Here is a 19,601-nt window from a genome sequence, read left to right as displayed (position 1 = left end):
TTAATATAAAACAATAAAATCCTGTGTATCAGTGACTGTCAATAGATGGCTTTCTGTTTAAAAATTGAAGCTACTCCAGAAGTAGGAATTAATTTATTTAGTAAACAAAGTCAGTCAAACCAGAGCCGTGTCCTGGGGAACTGTCAAAAGAATGGTTCCTAAGGGCCAGAGGCCTCATCCACTGATACATGACAGAACAACCATACTTCAGATGGCAGAACCGGTCAGTTTGGTTTGTACCGTCTACCTACCCTCTTTCTCTGTGCTTCAGCTGAATTAATTGCTTGGGGAGCTCAAATAAATCAAGATAGCCAAGATGACCAATTCTGCCAGATGGCAGCCCAACTCTTGCAATTTTGATTAAAATAAGGATCATTCCTCAGCTACTAAACAAAAAAGAAGTCATTCAAAATGTATCACACTCCTGCTCTGTGTCAGTTATTTTTCTGTAAGGCTATGGAGGAGACAAAGATTTAGAAGATGCGATCTTCAGCGTGAAGGAATCTAGAAGATAAGTTACCAGAAATAAACTTCAACATTAGAATTACCTGCAGAACTTTTTCCTTCCTTCCTCCCTTCCTCTCTTCCTCTTTTCTTTTTTACTATTTAATGGTTTTTAGTATATTCACAGAGTTGTACAATCATCACCGCAATCAATTTTAGGACATTTTCATCATCACAAACAGAAACCACATACCCATTAGCAGTCACTCCTCATTTCTCCTCCCCCTGAGCACTAGGCAACCACTAATCTACTTTCTCTATATATGGATTGGCCTAGTCTGGATATTTCATATAAACGAAATCATACAATAGATGGTCTTTTGTGACTAGATTCTTTCACTTAGCATAATGTTTTCAAAGTTCATCCATGTTGTTGCCTGTATCAGTACAATTCTTTTTATTGCCAAATAATATTACAGTGTTCCACATTTTACTTATCCATTCATCAGTTAGTGAACATTTAGGTTGTTTTCACTTCTTGGCTATTAGAAATAATACTGTTATTATATTTGCATATAGGTTTTTGCGTGAACATGTTATTTTTAACATTTTAAAGAAGTGCCAAACTGCTTTCCAAAGCAGCTGCATCATTTTACATTCCCATCAGCAATGTATCCCAATTCCTCCATATCCTTGTCAACACTTGTTACTATCTTTTTTTTTATTACAGCCATCATAGTGAGTTTGAAGTGGTATCTCATTGTGGTTTTGATTTACATTTCCCTAATAGCTAATGATGTTGAGCCTCTTTTCATGTCCTTATTGGTTGTCTGTATATCTTCTTTGGAGAAATATCTATTTAGACACTTTGCCCATATTAAAAATTAGATTTTTATCTTTTATTATTGAGTTGTAAGAGTCCTTTATATATTCTGGATACAAGCTCTTTATCAGATATACAATTCGCAAATATTTTCTCTTATTCCATAGGTGGTTCTTCCCTTTCTTGATAATATTGTTTGCAGTACAAAAATTTTTAATTTTGATGAAGTTCAATTTATTTACTTTTTTTTTTTTTGCTTATGCTTTTGGTGTCATATCTAAGGTGGCTTTGCCAGACTCAAAGTCATGAGGATTTAATTCTATGCTTTCTTCTAAGGGTTTTATTGTTTTAGCTCTACGTTTAGGTCCATGGTCCATTTTGAGTTAATTTTTGTGTGGTAGAAGGAAGGAGTTCAACTTTATTCTTTGGAATGTGGATATCCAGTTCTTCCAGTAATATTTGTTCAAAAGACTATTCTTTCCCCCATTGAATTGTTTTGGCACCCTACCAAGGAACTTTAAAAAAAGATACAGGTGCCATGTTCCTACCTCCAGAGACTCATGTTTAATTTGTCTGTGGTGGGGCCCCGTCATGTGCATTCTTTAAAAGCTCACCAGGTGATTCTAATGTGCAGCTGGGTTTGAAAATGATTGGTATGAATAGAGAGTTAGTCTTTGAAGAGAGTCACTTTCCAAATCAGGGGAAAGGATGAGTGAAAACATAGAATTCTGATATAGAAAGGAGGGAGGAGAGGAAAATTAAGAAGATTCCTACCAGCAAGCATGGATTTCCTTGTTAATCACTCAGAGTAAAGGTATCATTGGAGGTTAGTGAATTATGTTAAAGGGAGGAGCTAACATTTATTAAGTACTTTTCACATGCTTCTAAATCTGTTGGGAGCTTGTATATACATTATTTTATTTAAAATATAATAATCTTCATGGTATTAAGTAGATACTTTTATTCCCATTTTACAGATGAGAAAAAAGGCTCAGAAAGGTTATTGACTCAACCAAAAGTCAATGAAAAGCTGGGTATGACTATGCCCTGCCTGGTCATAGGCAGGCATATGACCAGGCAGGGCATAGTCATACCCAGCTTTCAAACCCAGCACTAATTCTTAATCATATTCTCTTTCTTCTGTCTACCATGCATTTTAAACATTGAGTACTACCACGGATTGTTGTGGGTGCAGTCCAGCATGAATCTAAAATCTTCTCTAGCACTGCTCCAGACTGGGCAGAGTAAGATATGTTGAATGTTGGGGGTAATATAGGGTTAAATGTTGGCACAGCAGGTGCAGTGGAAGATAAGAGGGTGGGGGTAAATGAGGATTATCATGTAATAGCTAGTCATGGAGCCCAGATTGGCTGTACTCTGTCCAGATTGGCCCTAAGAGAAAGGAGGGCCAATATACTGAGTATGAGTGAATGATTAAAAGGAATGGTGGGGAGACTATGATGGAAAAGAAGATGAACCAAAAAGAGTTGGCAAGTATAGAGGTGTTGTCATCATATTTTATTCATTTAATCAACAAAGATTTATTATTTACTATGTATTCTAGGTATTGGGTACACAGCAGTGAATAAAACAGACAAAATTCTTGCCCAAGAGGACCTATTTTATTCTAATGGAAGGAGATGAACGTTTTAGACAATGATAAATGTTAAGGAGAAAAATAAAGGGGGAGGAGAATAGAGAGTGCTGGGGTTGGGGTAAAGTAAAAAGGAGACTTTTCCATTGTATTGTTTATGAGCAGATATAGATTCCTTAAAGAGATTAATGAACCATCAAACAAAGGAGTAAGTGGTTGATCTAGTCAGGCACCTTGGGTATACAAGGTGAGGTTCTTCTAAGTCCTAAAACTCAAAGTGAATATCTAGTATTAACTTTTTATTTACCAGCTTATACCCAGTGCCTGGAATAGACATTCCATAAACATCTGTTTATTGTAAAATGCCATGTTTTTTGGATTAGCCATTTTTCTTCTGGGTGGAGGCCAGGCAGGGGTAGTGCTTGGAGAACCCTTTCAAACTTTGCTTACTGCCCTATTAGGGTAGTTCCTCCTAAGTATGTGTGTGGATGCAGATATGAGTCCTCCCACAATATGGCCACTAAGAATCACTGCATAATAAGCCGTAGTTAATGGTGGGGAGGCGTTCTAGTTCTCAGATGAATTGGGCAGAGAAGCACCAGCGTAGGCAATACTGAAGACACTTACACATTTCTTTTGTTTTTTTTGTTTTTTTGAGACAGAGTCCCACTGTGTTGCCCACACTAGAGTGCCGTGGCGTCAGCCTAGCTCACAGCAACCTCAAACTCCTGGGCTCAAGCAATCCTACTGCCTCAGCCTCCCGAGTAGCTGGGACTACCGGCATGCACCACCATGCCCGGCTAATTTTTTCTATATACTTTTAGTTGGCCAATTAATTTCTTTCTATTTTCAGTAGAGACAGGATCTCACTCTTGCTCAGGCTGGATTTGAACTCCTGACCTTGAGCAATCTACCCGCCTCAACCTCCCAGAGTGCTAGGATTACAGGTGTGAGCCACCATGCCCAGACTTTCTTTTGCTTTTTACACTTTAACAGGAGATTCACGCGTACCACCTTGAACAGAGGGTGTATTGAACCCTTGGTGTATGAGTGAAGTTTTTAATGATGAGGTTCTATTATGGAACTATTTACCTGCCTTCTTTATTACTTACTTACTTAAAATGGATAAAATCAACATATTTTCTGTTTACCTGCTATAAGGCACAATGATGCAATGGAAAAGAATTGGATTCATAATTGGGGCCTATATAGAAGTCTCAGGTCATCATTGGTAAGGCAATACCCTCTTAACTTTTTAAACTTTTTCCTTAGCTTTGGTTTTAACATGTGAGATGAAGAAATTGTTCTTGGTGATCTCAAATGTCCTTTCTAACATTGTAGGATTCTTGGAACCTGGTTATTAATGACCAACATCAAATAGGCAAGTGACAATTTCTAAGGCAATCTGGTTACAATCTACTTTTACTCCAATTCTTTCACAGTACTTTTATAGAAGTTTCGCCCGGTGGAATGCTGCTGCAGCTTAGGAGGAGGGGAAAGTGTCAGAAGTGTTTCAGATGAAAATATCTGGGCAAGACATACAAAGGTTAAATCACTTTCAGATTTGCCCAGGGACATCCTTATAAGTAGGAAATAGATTCCTGATAAAATATGACTTTGCCACCTTTGGGCAGGCCCATTATAAATGTCCTTTGTCTTGGCTGTTGTTCTCTGTAGTCAAAAAAGAGTTTCCATTAGGCTAGTGATTTGGTGGTCTGGGCTAATAGGAGATATGGCTACAGATTATCCAGTAACTTCAGTTTGGTTGTGTGTAGCCTTTTCTTTGGTATGACTTTAATTAGTGCCCTTTAAGAAGCAAAATTCATCATATTGGCTCTTTCTGTCCATCTCTTACTACCCTCTGTTGTCCCCTAACTCAGGCTGAAGCTTGATGAAAGACCCACTAAATCCATAAATAGTATAAGCAGTCTGTGTAAAAATAAGATTTTATTATTTTGCATTATAGTTGTTAGCTTTTGAAAATTATTCTTTTCATAATTCTCCAAATAACAAGGTGGTAGATGAATTGGTATTTTGAATTTGTAGATTTTTTTCAAAGAAAAAAGTTTTAAAAATTACACAGCAGAAAACCTTTTTTTCATTTTTATGTCCATTTCATCAGTCTGGACATCTTCTTATATCCTTGTTCATTTGTATAATCATCAAGCAGAGAGGTCTAATGTCTAGTCCTAACAGCTGTAAATTTCATTTATAGTGGTTCCATTTAGTATTTTTGTAGCAATGTGGTAAAAACATCTTGCAAAACGCAATTGTGTATTGCAGGATGACCCTAAGAGAATGTGCAATAAGTGTGCAATTTTAATTGTTTAAAAATTTTAAGGAAAAACAATGTAGGACTTCCTGCTGACAGATGGTGATTGTCTTCAACATGCTAATTTGTATTGTGAATTCCTAGGCTGGGGGTATAGAACTGAGCAGTTCTAAGAAGACATTTTAGTGAAATTCTAGATTCAAAAAAGGCCAGAAAAGTGAAAGAATGAGTTGATTGAGGGTTAAAGGCTGAGGAAGTAGACAAAGATGAAGGACTGGAAAAGGTGACAGAAAAAAAAGGAGGGCAGAACCCAGGGAGACTGGCTGAGCTGCTGAGAGGCAGGTGACAGTCAGGACAGCAGTTTCCACCTTAAACAGAAGGGAGTGGATCTGGGACCCAGACTGGAAAAGACTCTTTTTAGAGTCCTAAAGGGGGCTGTCACAGTTGCCATTGCTAAAGAGGGCTCAATTTGCAAAATAAGCCCACTAAGGCTTCTTATTACCCTGAGGCACTGTGCCTGCATTTTTAGTAGCTAGTCGGCCTTTAATGGGACACAGTAGGCTATCTGCAAGCTTGGATAACCATGGATAATTTGAGATAAAGCTCACCAAAATACAAATCCATGATTGCTTTTTCCAGGGAAAATAATCTCTTGATTAAAGTTAGGTTAAGCATTTTACTAATTACTCACCAATTATTTCCTCTCATAACAAATTTAAATACATATGCACACTAAGAAGAAACAGACGCAACATACCTTTGGATATTTCCAGACTTCTTGTCTGGAAATTGCAGACTCACTTTAATTTCTGCTAAGCATAGAAACTCCTGGGAAATACCCACCTGGTATTGCAACTATTAGAGCTCAAAAGCCAATTTGAAAAGAAATTTTACTAGTTTGCCAGGTTCTCCCTTCCCCCTCCTTTGTCTAGCCATTTTTGAGCTGAATCTCTTCCATCTGTTTGTCTAAGAAAAAAATAACTGAACATTTGCTTGTGTTAATGATCGAAGCTATGCCCTAATCTAGCCTTTTAAGTAGAGACCTAGAGACCAGAGCAGGTTTCTTGGAGAAAGAAAAACAATCACATAATCATGTATATTTTCCGTAATAATTTCTTTTCTCCAATCAGGCTTCTGCTGTAACACATTGAAACAGCACTCACTCCCTGTCACCTGCTCTCCTTTGATCTAAAGGTTATCTACAGTGATAAGAAATTCTTTTAATTAAACCTTATACCTTTGATACTTGCATCTGTTACAAACTGCTTTTGCCACAAATTGTCTTACAAGTAGCCTTTGTCTTTTTCCTGCTAACTATTTAAAAGACCTCGGAATGTTTTTAAAAACAAAAAACAGCCACCCAGGTTCTAAAGCCTTGGACCAGATCGGGAAAGTAAAGAGGGATGATAAGAGAACCTCATTATTAATGCAGAGCAAAGGGGACCCTAAGATAAGGAAAAGGAAATTACTCCCAGGGAGACCGTCCTGCTTTAAAGCTTCGCCAAACTCATGAGCAATATGAAATGGTCCTTGTGATTTACCTGAAATGCACAGGGCTTGCACCCAGAAACACCTCTCTGCTGAAGACTACTTATGGGCTTGAACTGACTGTGTGCTGGACTTAACATTTCAAGGCAAGAAAACTATAGTCTTGAGGCTTTATCTTCTAAGAAATCTTTTCCTGTTTATTCCTGTGTGGTGGCAGCCAAGGATTTGCAGTGACCAGGAAACTAAGTTTCTGGGCCTTGTTCTTTCATAGCTCTATATTATTTTTTATCACAGAAAACTGAAAAAGAAAAAAAAGTTTCTTTGACACTTTTTAACCAGCAAATTCCTTAGATTCTCCTAGTTTGTATTTTGTAATTCATAAAACATAATTTATGAAGACACTACTCAATAGAATTTTTTCAGATACTTTAATGATAGATTCTTTTCTAGAGTGTGCCTAAATAACAAGAGATAAAAACTTTTTTTTTTCCTATTTCTGTTTTTCTGTTGACCCATCCATATTGGCATACCCCTACCAACCATGACTAGTTCTAATCAACCTGGTGAATATAACCTGCTTCCATAAAGTCTGTCCACCCTGGCCCTATACTGTGAAAAGGATTTCTTTCTTTCTTTTTCTCTTAGAGACAGGGTCTTGTTCCGTTCCCCAGGCTGAAGTGCAGCGGCATGATCATAGCTCACTGCAACCTCAATTCCTTCACTCAAGCGATCCTCCCGCCTCAGCCTCCTGAGTAGTTGGGACTACAAGCATGCACCACCACACCCAGCTTATTCTTTTAACTTTTTGTAGAGATGGGGATCTCACTATGTTGCCCATTCTGGTCTTGAATTCCTGTCCTCAAGTCAATCCTCCTTCCTTGCCTCGGCTTCCCAAAGTCTTGAGATTATAGGTGTGAGCCACCCCTCCTCGCTGGATTTCTCTTGATGAGCTATAAATCAATTATTTCCCCCCCCCCTTCTATCAAAAAAAAGATGAATTAGCAGTTTAAAAACATAAATCCTGTAAGAGACCTACCCATGAACCAGCTAACACTGAGGTTCTCAAAGTGTGGTGACAGGTCCAGGAGCATCAGCATCACCTAGAAATTTGTTAGAAGTGCTAAGTCTCAGGCCACTCCCCGGTGTTCTCAATCAGAAATGCTGAGGGTGGGGACCAGCCACCTGTGTTTTAGCAAGCTGGTTAGGTGAGGCTGATGCATGCTAAATGTTGAGAATCCTTGATTTACAGCATAGCTTCTCAGACTTGGAATGTGCATAGGAATCACCTGAGGACTTTGTTAGAAACCAGATTCAGATCACTTGATCTGGGGTGGTTTTGTGAGATTTCTAATTAGTTCCCAGATGGTACTGCTGCTGCTGGTCCTAGGACCACATTTTGTGAGTAGCAAGGATCTGAAGAACTTTCATGAGCCACTCCAAGAACTACTGCAATAAGCAAGCTCTATCAAAATTATAACTATCCCAGTAGTTCCAAAGGAAATACTTCTGAAAGAGAGTGTTACATGTAAAATACTGGTCATAGCATTATTTTACTTGAAAGAAAAAGAAATAGCTTAATTGTCCAGTAGTAGGAAAATATATAGTTGATCCTCCTTATTCACAGACACTGTATTTGCAAATTCATCTAGTAAGCCACAATTTATTTTTAACCTCAAATGCACCTGGTACTTTTATAGTCACTAACAGACATGCACAGAATAGTGAAAGATTTCTATCACTTAACATATTCCCAGCCAAGGTTGAACAAGGTGCTCTGCTTTCTTGTTTCAGCTTTCCTATGGTAAACAGTTATTCTTTTTATGGTCTACTTAGTGCTCTGTTTTTTGCATTTTTGTGCTTTGTGTTGGTGATTTCACTGTTTATAATGGCCCCCAAGCATAGTGCTGAAGTGTCTAGTGTTCTTGTGCACAAGAAGGCGGTGATGTGCCTTACAGAGAAAATATATATGTTAAATAAGCTTCATTTAGGCATGAGTTATTGTGCTGTTGGCCATGAGTTTGATAATAATGAATCAATAATAATTCAATATATATTAATAATATATATTGAATAATATAATAATAATGAACTATATATATAATGTAAAGCATCTTTAAACAGAAACACACATAAAACAAGGTTATATATTGATCAGTTGACAAACATACTGTGACCAGAGGCTTAGAGAACTCTAAACCTGTACTTCCCCTAGTAGCAATGCTTCAGTATTCACTAATTCAATGTTTGCAGAAGATTTATAGTACATAACTATTGTGAATAACAAGAATTTACTGTAGTTAATGACCAATTATATGCTGTCATTTAAAAATGATGATGATAAAATCTATGCAATAATATGAAAACTATACAGTAGTCCCTCCTTATCCAAGTGGGATATGTTCCAAGACCCCTAGTAGATACTTGAAACTGTTGATAGCACTGAACCCTATATATACTATGTTTTTTTCCCTATACATACATACCTGTGATAAAGTGTAATTTATAAATTAGGCACAGTAAGAGATTAACAGCAATAACTAATAACTAAAATAGAACAATTATATAACCATAGACTGTAATAAAAATTACATGAATATGGTCTCTCTCTTTCTCTCAAAACATCTTATTGTACTGTACTCACCTATTTTTGGGCCACAGTATCCGAGGGTAACTGAAGCCATGGAAAGTGAAACTGTGAATAAGGGGGAACTACTGTGTATGATATCTCGGTATGAGAAAAGAAACAAGAGACAGAGATTTTCAAGTAGAGTACAATTAGAGTTACATTAAAATTTTTAAGTAAGAAAATTGAAGGTAGTATACCAAGATTTTTAAAACTTTTTATTGATACATAATAATTATACATATTTATAGAGTACATGTGATATTTTGATACATGTATATAATATGTAATGATTAAATCAGGGTATTCAGGATATCTATCACCTCAAACATTTATCATTTCCTTGTGTTGGGAACATTTCAAATCTTCTCTTCTAGCTATTTTTTTATGTCTGAATAGTATTCCATTGTGTATATATGATACATATTGTTTATCCATTCATCCGTTGATGAACATTTGGGTTAATTACATATCTTGGCTATTGTGAATAATACTACAGTAAACATGGGGGTGCAGGTATCGCTTTGATATATTGATTTCCCTTTTTTTGGATAAATACTCAGTAGTAAGATTGCTAGATTAAAAGGTAGTTCTATTTTTACTTTCTTTGAGAAACTCCCATACTGTTCCAGAATGACTGTGCTAATTTACACTTCCACCAATGGTGGATAATAGCTCCCTCTTCTGCACATCCTTGTCAGCATTTGTTATATTTTGTCTTTTAGGTAATAGCCATCCTAACCAGGTAAGATGATATCTCATTGTGGTTTTGATTTGCTTTTACCTGATGATTAGTGATATTGATAATTTTTTCATATATTTTTTGGCCATGTGTATGTCTGTTTTTGAGAAATGTCTATTCAGATTCTTTGCCTACTTTTTAATGGGATTAATTTGGGTTTTTTGGTTTTTGGTAATTGATTTTTTTTTCTGTTGAGTTGTTTGAGTACCTTGTATATTCTAGGCATTAATCCCTTCTCAGATGAATAGTTTGCAAATACTTTCTCCCATTCAACAGGTTGACTCTTTACTCTGTTAGTTGTTTCCTTTGCTGTGCGGAAGTTTTTTAGTTTAATATAATCCCATTTGCCTATTTTTGTCACCTGTGCTTTTGAAGTCTTAGCCATAAAATCTTTGCCTAGACTAATGTCCTGAAATGTTTCCCTGATATTTCCTTCTGGTAGTTTTATAGTTTCAGGTCTTATGTTTAAGTTTTTAATCCATTTTGAGTTGATTTTTATGAGAGATAGAGATCTAGTTTCACTCTTCTGCACATGGATATCCAGTTTTCCCAGCATCATTTATTGAAGAGGGTGCCCTTTCCCCCACTTGGAAATTAAACAACATGCTCCTGAACAAACTATAGGGTCAATGAAGAAATTAGGAAGGAAATCAAAAAGTTTCTTGAGACAAATGAAAATGAAACATAATATACCAAAACCTATGGGTATAGCAAAAGCAGTGCTAAAGGGAAGTTTATAACAATAAATGCCTACATCAAAAATGTAGAAAGATTTTAAATAAACAACCTAATGATGTACCTCAAGGAACTAGTATAGCAAGAACAAACCAAACCAAAAATTAGAAGGAAAGAAATAATAAAGATTAGAACAAAACTAAATGAAATAGAGATTTAACAAAATACAAAGGATTGATGAAATGAAATTTGGTTTTTCTGAAAAGATAAAATAGATAAACCACTAGCTAGACTAACCAAGAAAAAAGGGAGAATACCCAAATAAATAAAATTAGAAATGAAAAAAAAGACATTACAGCTGATACTACAGAATTACAAAGGATCATTACATACTTATGAACAACTGTATACTAAAAAATTGGAAAACCTAGAAGAAATGGGTAAATACCTGGACATATACAACCTACCAAGACTGAACCAGGAAGCAGTAGAAAGCCTAAACAGACCAATGAGTAACAAGATTGAATTAGTAATAAAAAGTTTCCCATTAAAGGAAAGACCAAGACTGGATGGCTTTACTGCTGAGTTCTACCAAACTTCTAAAGAAGAATTAATACCAATTCTTCTCAAACTATTCCAGAAAATTGAAGAAGAGGGAATTCTTCCTAACTCATTCTATGAGGTCAGCATTACCCTGATATCAAAAATCAGACCAGGGCACAACAAAAAAAGAAAACTGCAGGCCAGTATTCCTGATGAACATAAATACAAAAATCTTCAACAAAATATTAGCAAACCAAATCCAACAACACATCAAAAAGATAACAATAAACCACAATCAGGTAGAATTTATCCCAGGGATGGAAGGATGGTTCAGCATACACAAATCAGTAAATGTAATATATCTCAACAGAACAAAGACAAAAACCATATGCTATAGTTTTGATATGGTTTGTTTTTCTCCACCAAATCTCATATTGAAATTTGATCCCCAATATTGGGGGTAGGGTCTAATGGGTGGTGTTTTGATTATGGGGGCAAATCCTTCATGAATAGATTTGTGCCATTTCTTATGGGTGAGTAGGTTCTCATGCTGTTAGTTCTCACAAGACTTGGTTGTTAAAAAGAGCCTGGCACCTTCCCTTTCTCTCTCTTGCTTCCTCTCTTGCCATGTGACCTCTGTACACACTGGCTCCCCTTCACTTTCTACCATGAGTGGAAGCAGCCTGAGGCCCTCACCAGATGCAGATGTCCAGTCTTGAATTTTTTCAGACATCAGAATCATAAGCCAAATAAACCTTTTTTCTTTATAATTACATAGCCTCAGGTATTCCTTTATAGCAACACAAAACTGACTAAGAAACCATATGATCGTCTCAGTTGACACAGAAAAAGCATTTGGTAAAATTCAACATCTTTTCATAATAAAAACTGTCAACAAATTTTTGAATAAAAGGAATATACCTCAACATAATAAAGGTCACATATGACAAACACACAGCTAACATCATACTGAATGGGGAAAAGCTGAAAGCCTTTCCTCTAAGATCTGGAAGAAGTTACCCACTTTCACCACTCTCATTCAACATAGTATGGGAAGTCCTATCCTGAGCAATCAGGTGAATGAAAGAAAGAAAAGACAACCAAATTGGGAAAAGGATGAAGTCAAATTGTCCCTCTTAGACAACATGCTCTTATATGTAGAAAAACCTAAAGATTTCACCAAAAAACTCTTAGAAGTGGTAAATACAGTAAAGTTGGAGGATACAAAAATCAACATACAAAAAGAAGTAGCATTTCTACACACCAATAATGAACTAGCTGGAAAAGAAATCAAGAAAGCCATCTTATTTACAGTAGCTACCAAAAAAATACCTAGGAATAAACTTAACCAAGGAGGTGAAAGACCTCTACAAGGAAAACTACAAAACACTGGTGAGAGAAATTGCAGAGGACATAAACAAATGGAAAGATACCCCATGCTCATGGATTAGTAGAATTAATATTAATAAAATGACCATAGTACTCAAAATAAACTAGATTCAATGTAATTTCTATTGAAATACCAATGACATTCTTCACAGAATTAGAAAAAAATCCTAAAATTTGTATGGAACCACAAAAGACCCTGAGTAGCCAAAGCAATACTGAGCAAAAGGAACAAAGCTGGAGGCATCATGTTACCTGACTTTAAAGTATACTACAAACGAATAGTAACAAAAATAGCATGATATTGATATAAAAATGGACGCATCAACCGATGGAACAGAATAGAGAACCCATAAATAAATCCACATATTTATGGGATTTATTTAAAAATCATAGCCAAGTGATTTTTACCAACATTTTTTGAGTTAGGGTGATATAATTATTTTTTCTCTATTTCTCAAATTTTTGTAGTATTACTATACAGCTTTTAAAATGTTACACATTAAAATTTATGTCTTACTCGGAACTAAGTATCTTAGTTCCGAGATACTTAAATACTAAAAGGGACCTCCTTTTCACTTCCTTGAGCAGCAGAGGCAATACATTCTGATTGAGGAGTTGATTTTCTTAGGAAAGACCTTTTAAACATTAATATAAGAGAGTATGCTACCTATGTTAAACCAAATAAAAGTTTCTCTAAAAGACAATATGGGCCGGGCGAGGTGGCTCACGCCTGTAATCCTAGCACTCTGGGAGGCCGAGGCGGGCGGATTGCTCGAGGTCGGGAGTTCGAAACCAGCCTGAGCAAGAGCAAGACCCCGTCTCTACCATAAATAGAAAGAAATTAATTGGCCAACTAATATATATATAGAAAAAATTAGCCGGGCATGGTGGTGCATGCCTGTAGTCCTAGCTAGTCGGGAGGCTGAGGCAGAAGGATTGCTTGAGCCCAGGAGTTTGAGGTTGCTGTGAGCTAGGCTGATGCCATGGCACTCACTCTAGCCTGGGCAACAAAACGAGACTCTGTCTCAAAAAATAAATAAATAAATAAAAGACAATATGAATATCCAAGAATAATCCAGAATTATAAACCTCTGGCAAAGGTAAACTCTGTACTTAATAGGTCTTACTGGAACCATGCTTTGTAAATAATTTGTATTGCCTAATCAGAGCTTTCTGAATTTCTCCACATTTTCACACTCTTTCAACATGGCTGAGCATTTGGCCTCTAAATTCAGAAAATGAGAGTTGAGTCTTGATGTTTCCATTTATTAGCTATATGCCTTGAATAAGTTATTTAATGTCTTTAAGTTTCTCCTATGTATATAATAGAGATAACTATAGAGTTTAGTGAGGATTAAATGAGAGCACAATATATTGTATATACTAAGCTCTGAATAAATGGTAGTTACTAATCTATGTTAGTTTCATTCCCTTCATTGATTGTCTAACCACATAAAAAGACTGACAGACTGATACCTAGAGGAAATCTTTCTAAAAGAAGAAAGAAAAGAAAAAGCAAAAAATAAAATAGTATTCCTGTTCACAAAAACAGTCTACTTGGAGAGATTGACACACACACACTATATTATAATAAAACAGCAGCTCTCAAACTTTTTGGTCTCAGGACCAAAAAAATGTGAGGACCCCAAAGGGACATTTAATTATGTGAGTTGTATCTTCTACATTCACCATGTTAGAAATTAAAACTAAGAAGATTTTATAATATTTATTAATTTATTTTAAAAATAATAAGCTTATTACCAACATAAAAACATTTTTTTAATGAAAAAGAACTATGATTTCCAAACCTTCAACATTTTTTTGTGAGGAGAGTGGCATTGTAAAAGGGGATTTTTGCAAATCTCTTTAATATCTGACTTAATAGATGTTAGCTGGATTCTCATGTCTGCTTCTGCTTTCAATCCATTGTAATATCAAATGGCATACAGTGGCCATTGGGAAATTCCACTGTCTACTTGTGAGAGAAGGTGAGTGAAAGAGAAAAATGATATCTTATTATTATGAAAATAATTCTGATCTCACAGATCCCCTAAAAGATCTCAGGGATGCCTAGGAGTCCCCCGAGCACACCATGAGCACCATTGCGTAGGGTGTGTGTGAAGTGTGAGAATAGCTAACATTTGTATCGTGCTTACCATGTGCCCAACACTGTTCATAGTGCTTTACATCTTTAACCCTCATGATGTCTCTGTGTGATGGTGCTATTATTATTTTCCCTAATTTCCAGATGAAACCAAAGCACAAAGAAAATTAACTTATCAGGATGGAGCCAACATTCAGTTTCAGACTATCTGGCTCCAGGGTCTAAACTCTTTATCCATGTCACTGCACTGCTTCCCTTCTTGGGAAGGGAGTAAAAAATTTCAGAGACAAAACAACATTTTCCTTAAAGACTAAATAAGAATGAAGGTTCTTATAGACAACCCTAACAGAACACTTCATTGGTACTAAATACAGAGCAGGATTTTATCATTATAAAATGTTTTCAATCTTCAGCTTTATCTAATGTTTCTTCTAAATCACTTTACATTTAGAATTGGTTCCTTTCTTGTACCTGCATCAACAGCACCATCCTACCTACACACCCCAGTCAGTCCAAAGTTCCTACCAGGAGCTACCAGTTACTGCAATTTCAAAACTAAAGATAGGGTTTTTTCCCTTTCTTTTTTTGTTGTGATAAAAATATACATAGCATAACATTTACAATTTTAATTATTTTAAGTGTGCAGTTTAGTAGCATTAAGTATATTCATATTGTTGTACAACCATCACCACTGTCCGTCCACAGAACTCTTTTCATTTTGCAAGACTGATATCCTGTACCCGTTGAACAACTCCCCATTCCCTCCTCCCCACAGACCATGGCAACCACCATTCTACTTTCTGTCTCTATGAATTTGACTAAGTACCACATATAAGTGCAATACTTGTCCCTTTGTGACTGGCTTATATCGCTTAGCATAATGTCTTAAAAGTTCATCCATACTGTAAAATGTGCTAGTATTTTCTTCCTTTTTAAGACTGAATAATAAATACAAGATTTTGCTTAAGAATAAATTATAAACACAGGATCTAAAGAAATATCAGTTAATTTTTAAAAGTGAATATAAAATACTATAGAATTTCAAGAAAGGGACATAGATTTATAATGTACTGCCTCTATGCCTTATTACAAAGTTATTATTGTCAACATTTATGCTAAAACTCGTAATACTGCTTGGGTGAATATAAGAATAATTCAGCAGGAGATTTAAAAAATGGCTAACAACTAGTAGGCATCAGATCTACTGTAGCCGTTTCACATAATTCTGGCCGCCTTTCCTTTTCTCATGCTTTTTTCTGTTCCCAATCCCTTTTCCCTCATAGGGAAAGTAAAATAAAACCCTCTTTCATCTATTCCAGGAATAGCCATTTTATGAAACTGTTCACAATTAAAAAGCAGACAGGTTGACTATGTTACTCTAGCTTTATAAAATAAAAACCTAAACAAACTGAAGTACATTCTATTTCACTATAGCCTGTGCTTTTTTGTGGGTGGGGTGGGTCATATTCTTTGAGAAGGATATTTATAGGAAAGTTTCTATATTCTCCTAGAATATAGAGAACTCAGAACATATAGAGAACGAGTAGAGAACGTATATGTATCAGAACGTATAGGGAACTCAGCTCTCAGAACATGCTCTTGAATGACTGCTGTATGTTGTGCTATGCCTTGGGGTGGTAAACAACAGCAAGTTTAGACATATTAGATATAAGATATTAAAGACATTATGTATTGGATTATGGCCTAAAGAGGTCAACGACTTAAATCCTTAAGTAAGGATTCCTGGATTCAAATTCAATTGTTATGGCTCTAAAGCTCATGTCACTAGGATGGGTGAGTTAAATTACAACATCTCATGGAATTTTCAGCCTTCCAATTATTAGGAAAGATTTTCAAAGTATTTCTTTAGTTCTTAATTTCTCATGTTTCCAGTAACTAAATATAACTGCAAAATTTAGGCATACTCTAAGGAGAGATAATGTTCTCTAGAAGGACCTAGTTTGAAATCAGATGGACCTAATAAGCCATTTCCTAAATGTGTAACATGGGGCTCTTTTTCGTGGTGCCTCGGAGGCAATCAGCTGCTTCACGATGAAGCTGAATATCTCCTTCCCAGCCACTGGCTGCCAGAAACTCATTGAAGTGGACGATGAACGCAAACTTCGTACTTTCTATGAGAAGCGTATGGCCACCGAAGTTGCTGCCGACGCTCTGGGTGAAGAATGGAAGGGTTATGTGGTCTGAATCAGTGGTGGGAACGACAAGCAAGGTTTCCCCATGAAGCAGGGTGTCTTGACCCATGGCCGTGTTCGCCTGCTACTGAGTAAGGGGCATTCCTGTTACAGACCAAGGAGAACTGGAGAAAGAAAGCGCAAATCTGTTCGTGGTTGTATTGTGGATGCCAACCTGAGTGTTCTCAACTTGGTTATTGTAAAAAAAAGAGAGAAGGATATCCCTGGACTGACTGATACTACAGTACCTCGTCATCTGGGGCCCAAAAGAGCTAGCAGAATCCGCAAACTCTTCAATCTGTCTAAAGAAGATGAGGAAGCCCTTAAATAAAGAAGGTAAGAAACCTAGGACCAAAGCACCCAAGATTCAGCGACTTGTAACTCCACATGTCCTGCAACATAAACGCCGGCGTATTGCTCTGAAGAAGCAGTGTACTAAGAAAAATAAGGAAGAGGCTGCAGAATATGCTAAACTTTTGGCTAAGAGAATGAAGGAGGCCAAAGAAAAGCGCCACGAACAGATTGCCAAGAGACGTAGGCTGTCCTCTCTGAGAGCATCTACTTCTAAGTCTGAGTCGAGCCAAAAATAAGATTTTTTGAGTTAAATAATAAATAAGACCATATCCTAAAAAAAAAAAAAAAAAAAAAATGTGTAACATGGGACAAGTTATTTAACCTCGCTGCACCTCAGTTCTGTCCTCTATAAAATGATAATAATACTGACCTGCAGGAAGATATAAAGATTAAATGAGACAAAGTATATAAAAAGTTTAAGCATAATAGGTAGGCGCCTTAACAGATGTTGGCATTTTTTATTCTAAGGTGTAAAGCTTTTGCATGCTTACTTTATACCAAAATATGACTTTATTTGAACATGTGCTATATTTAACACTGAGCTCCTTTGCTTAATTCTTGATCCGTCTGAATTTAGTTTGTTGATATAATTTATGTAGAAAGATCCTTGTTTCTTGATACGTTTATCACCTATTTCAAATACTCTGCTTTTCTCTCCTTCCCAGTATATGCACTTTTCTCTTTTTCTTTCCACTATCCTAAGCTTTACCTTCACATGCTTCCAGAATAACATTGCTGGATTGCAACTGAAACTGAGTTTGTTTTGTTATGGTTTGTTCTGCCCCCTTTATAATTTCTCGGATGCAACAGACATTTCTAATTCAATATCTATTTCCAATTCAGCTTTTAAAAACATCATTAAAATTCAGGATTGTTGTTGTTTTCCTTTTAAAAATATATTTCCAAAAATGCCACACAATATTATATTCCTCTGCCATTATGTGAAATATATACAGATATACTGAAATCATAAACAAACAGATATATCCTTCCAGACCTCCTGTGACAAAAGCATTTAAAGGAGTTAAGGCTGGGCACGGTGGCTCACCCCTATAATCCTAGCACTCTGGGAGGCCAAGGTGGGAGGATTGCTTGACTTCAAGAGTTCGAGACCAGCCTGAGCAAGAGTGAGACCCCCATCTCTACTAAAAATAGAAAGAAATTAGCCAAACAAAAATAGAAAACAATTAGCTGAGCATGGTGGCGCATGCCTGTAGTCCCAGCTATCTGGGAGGCTGAGGCAGGAAAATCACTTGAGTCCAGGAGTTTGAGGTTGCTATAAGCTAGGCTGATGCCACAGCACTCTAGCCCAGGCAAGAAAGTGAGACTCTGTCTCCAAAAAAAAAAAAAAAAAAAAAAAGTGATATAAGGATTTGAGCTGTTTCCCATTGTTAAGGAAAAGAAGGGTACATTACTAAATCTCATTAAGCCTCATTTTCCTCAAAGAAAGATCAATTATACTAGCTGTGCCTACCCCACGTGGCTATTATGAGGCTCAAATGAAACTGAAATATATGAAGTTACTTTGTAAATGTAACTCAATATATAAATGTAAGATAACAGTGATTATTGTTATTTGATGCTCTTTTGATATATGTTTCCAAGGACATAGACCAATGGAGCACACCTGCTGTAAGCAGTATCTGAATGCCCCCCCAAACAAATGAGGCCTAATCATGATTATCTTCCCTCCTTCCCTTAATTTTTCTTACTGTCAATCAGAAGGGTTTGTGTGACTGAAGGCATTTAGACCTTCTCATTGCTGGGTGTTGTGTTTGCAGAGTTATTTACACCTCCCAGCAGCCTAGCCCAAGACAAACATTCCCACTTAGCTAAACAGTGACTTGCCATACCTGTCATTGCTCTGTTAACAATGATGTTAATCAAACATTTTCTGTACTCCTAGCTTGTGGTAACTTCTTTCCAAATCATTAAACTACAAAATTGTTGAATTCATAAATATTGAGTAGTATTAAATGCTATTATGCAGTATATAAATGCTTTAATATATAGCATATTTTCACATAGCAAATATTTATATAGCACTATACATAAACTTATTTTGATTTTGATGTTGAAAATCTAAATCTTTCCTGCTAATTATGTACAAAAATCTCCTTAAAGCTTTCTGAGAAACTCCCTGCTTTCTCAGAGAAAGGACTTTTTTTGCTTTGCTTTTCCCTGTTAGAGGTGGGAAAAAGAAGTCATCAGTCTGACCCTTATATCTAAGAAGTCATATTGCCAGAAAAGACACAATAACACATTTCTCTGCCTGACATGAGGGTTGTGGAGTGGCCTGGAGCCAGAGGCTTTTTTATATTCCTGTCAGGCGTTGGGCCCAGGCCTGTCAGTGGCAGC

General features: G+C 36.4%; 1 protein-coding gene and 1 pseudogene across 3 annotated transcripts in view; both read left to right on the top strand.

The window, feature by feature from the left end:
• The window catches only part of MAP3K13 (mitogen-activated protein kinase kinase kinase 13), a 161,351-nt gene that overhangs the window by 64,747 nt on the left and 77,003 nt on the right, over positions 1 to 19,601 (top strand). The window lies entirely within an intron of this gene.
• On the top strand, positions 16,679 to 17,512 carry LOC105863057 (small ribosomal subunit protein eS6-like; annotated as a pseudogene).

This window comes from Microcebus murinus, chromosome 1 (genome assembly GCF_040939455.1).
Source record: "Microcebus murinus isolate Inina chromosome 1, M.murinus_Inina_mat1.0, whole genome shotgun sequence".
Classification (NCBI taxonomy): Eukaryota; Metazoa; Chordata; class Mammalia; order Primates; family Cheirogaleidae; genus Microcebus; species Microcebus murinus.
This window is presented reverse-complemented; position numbering and strand designations above follow the sequence as displayed.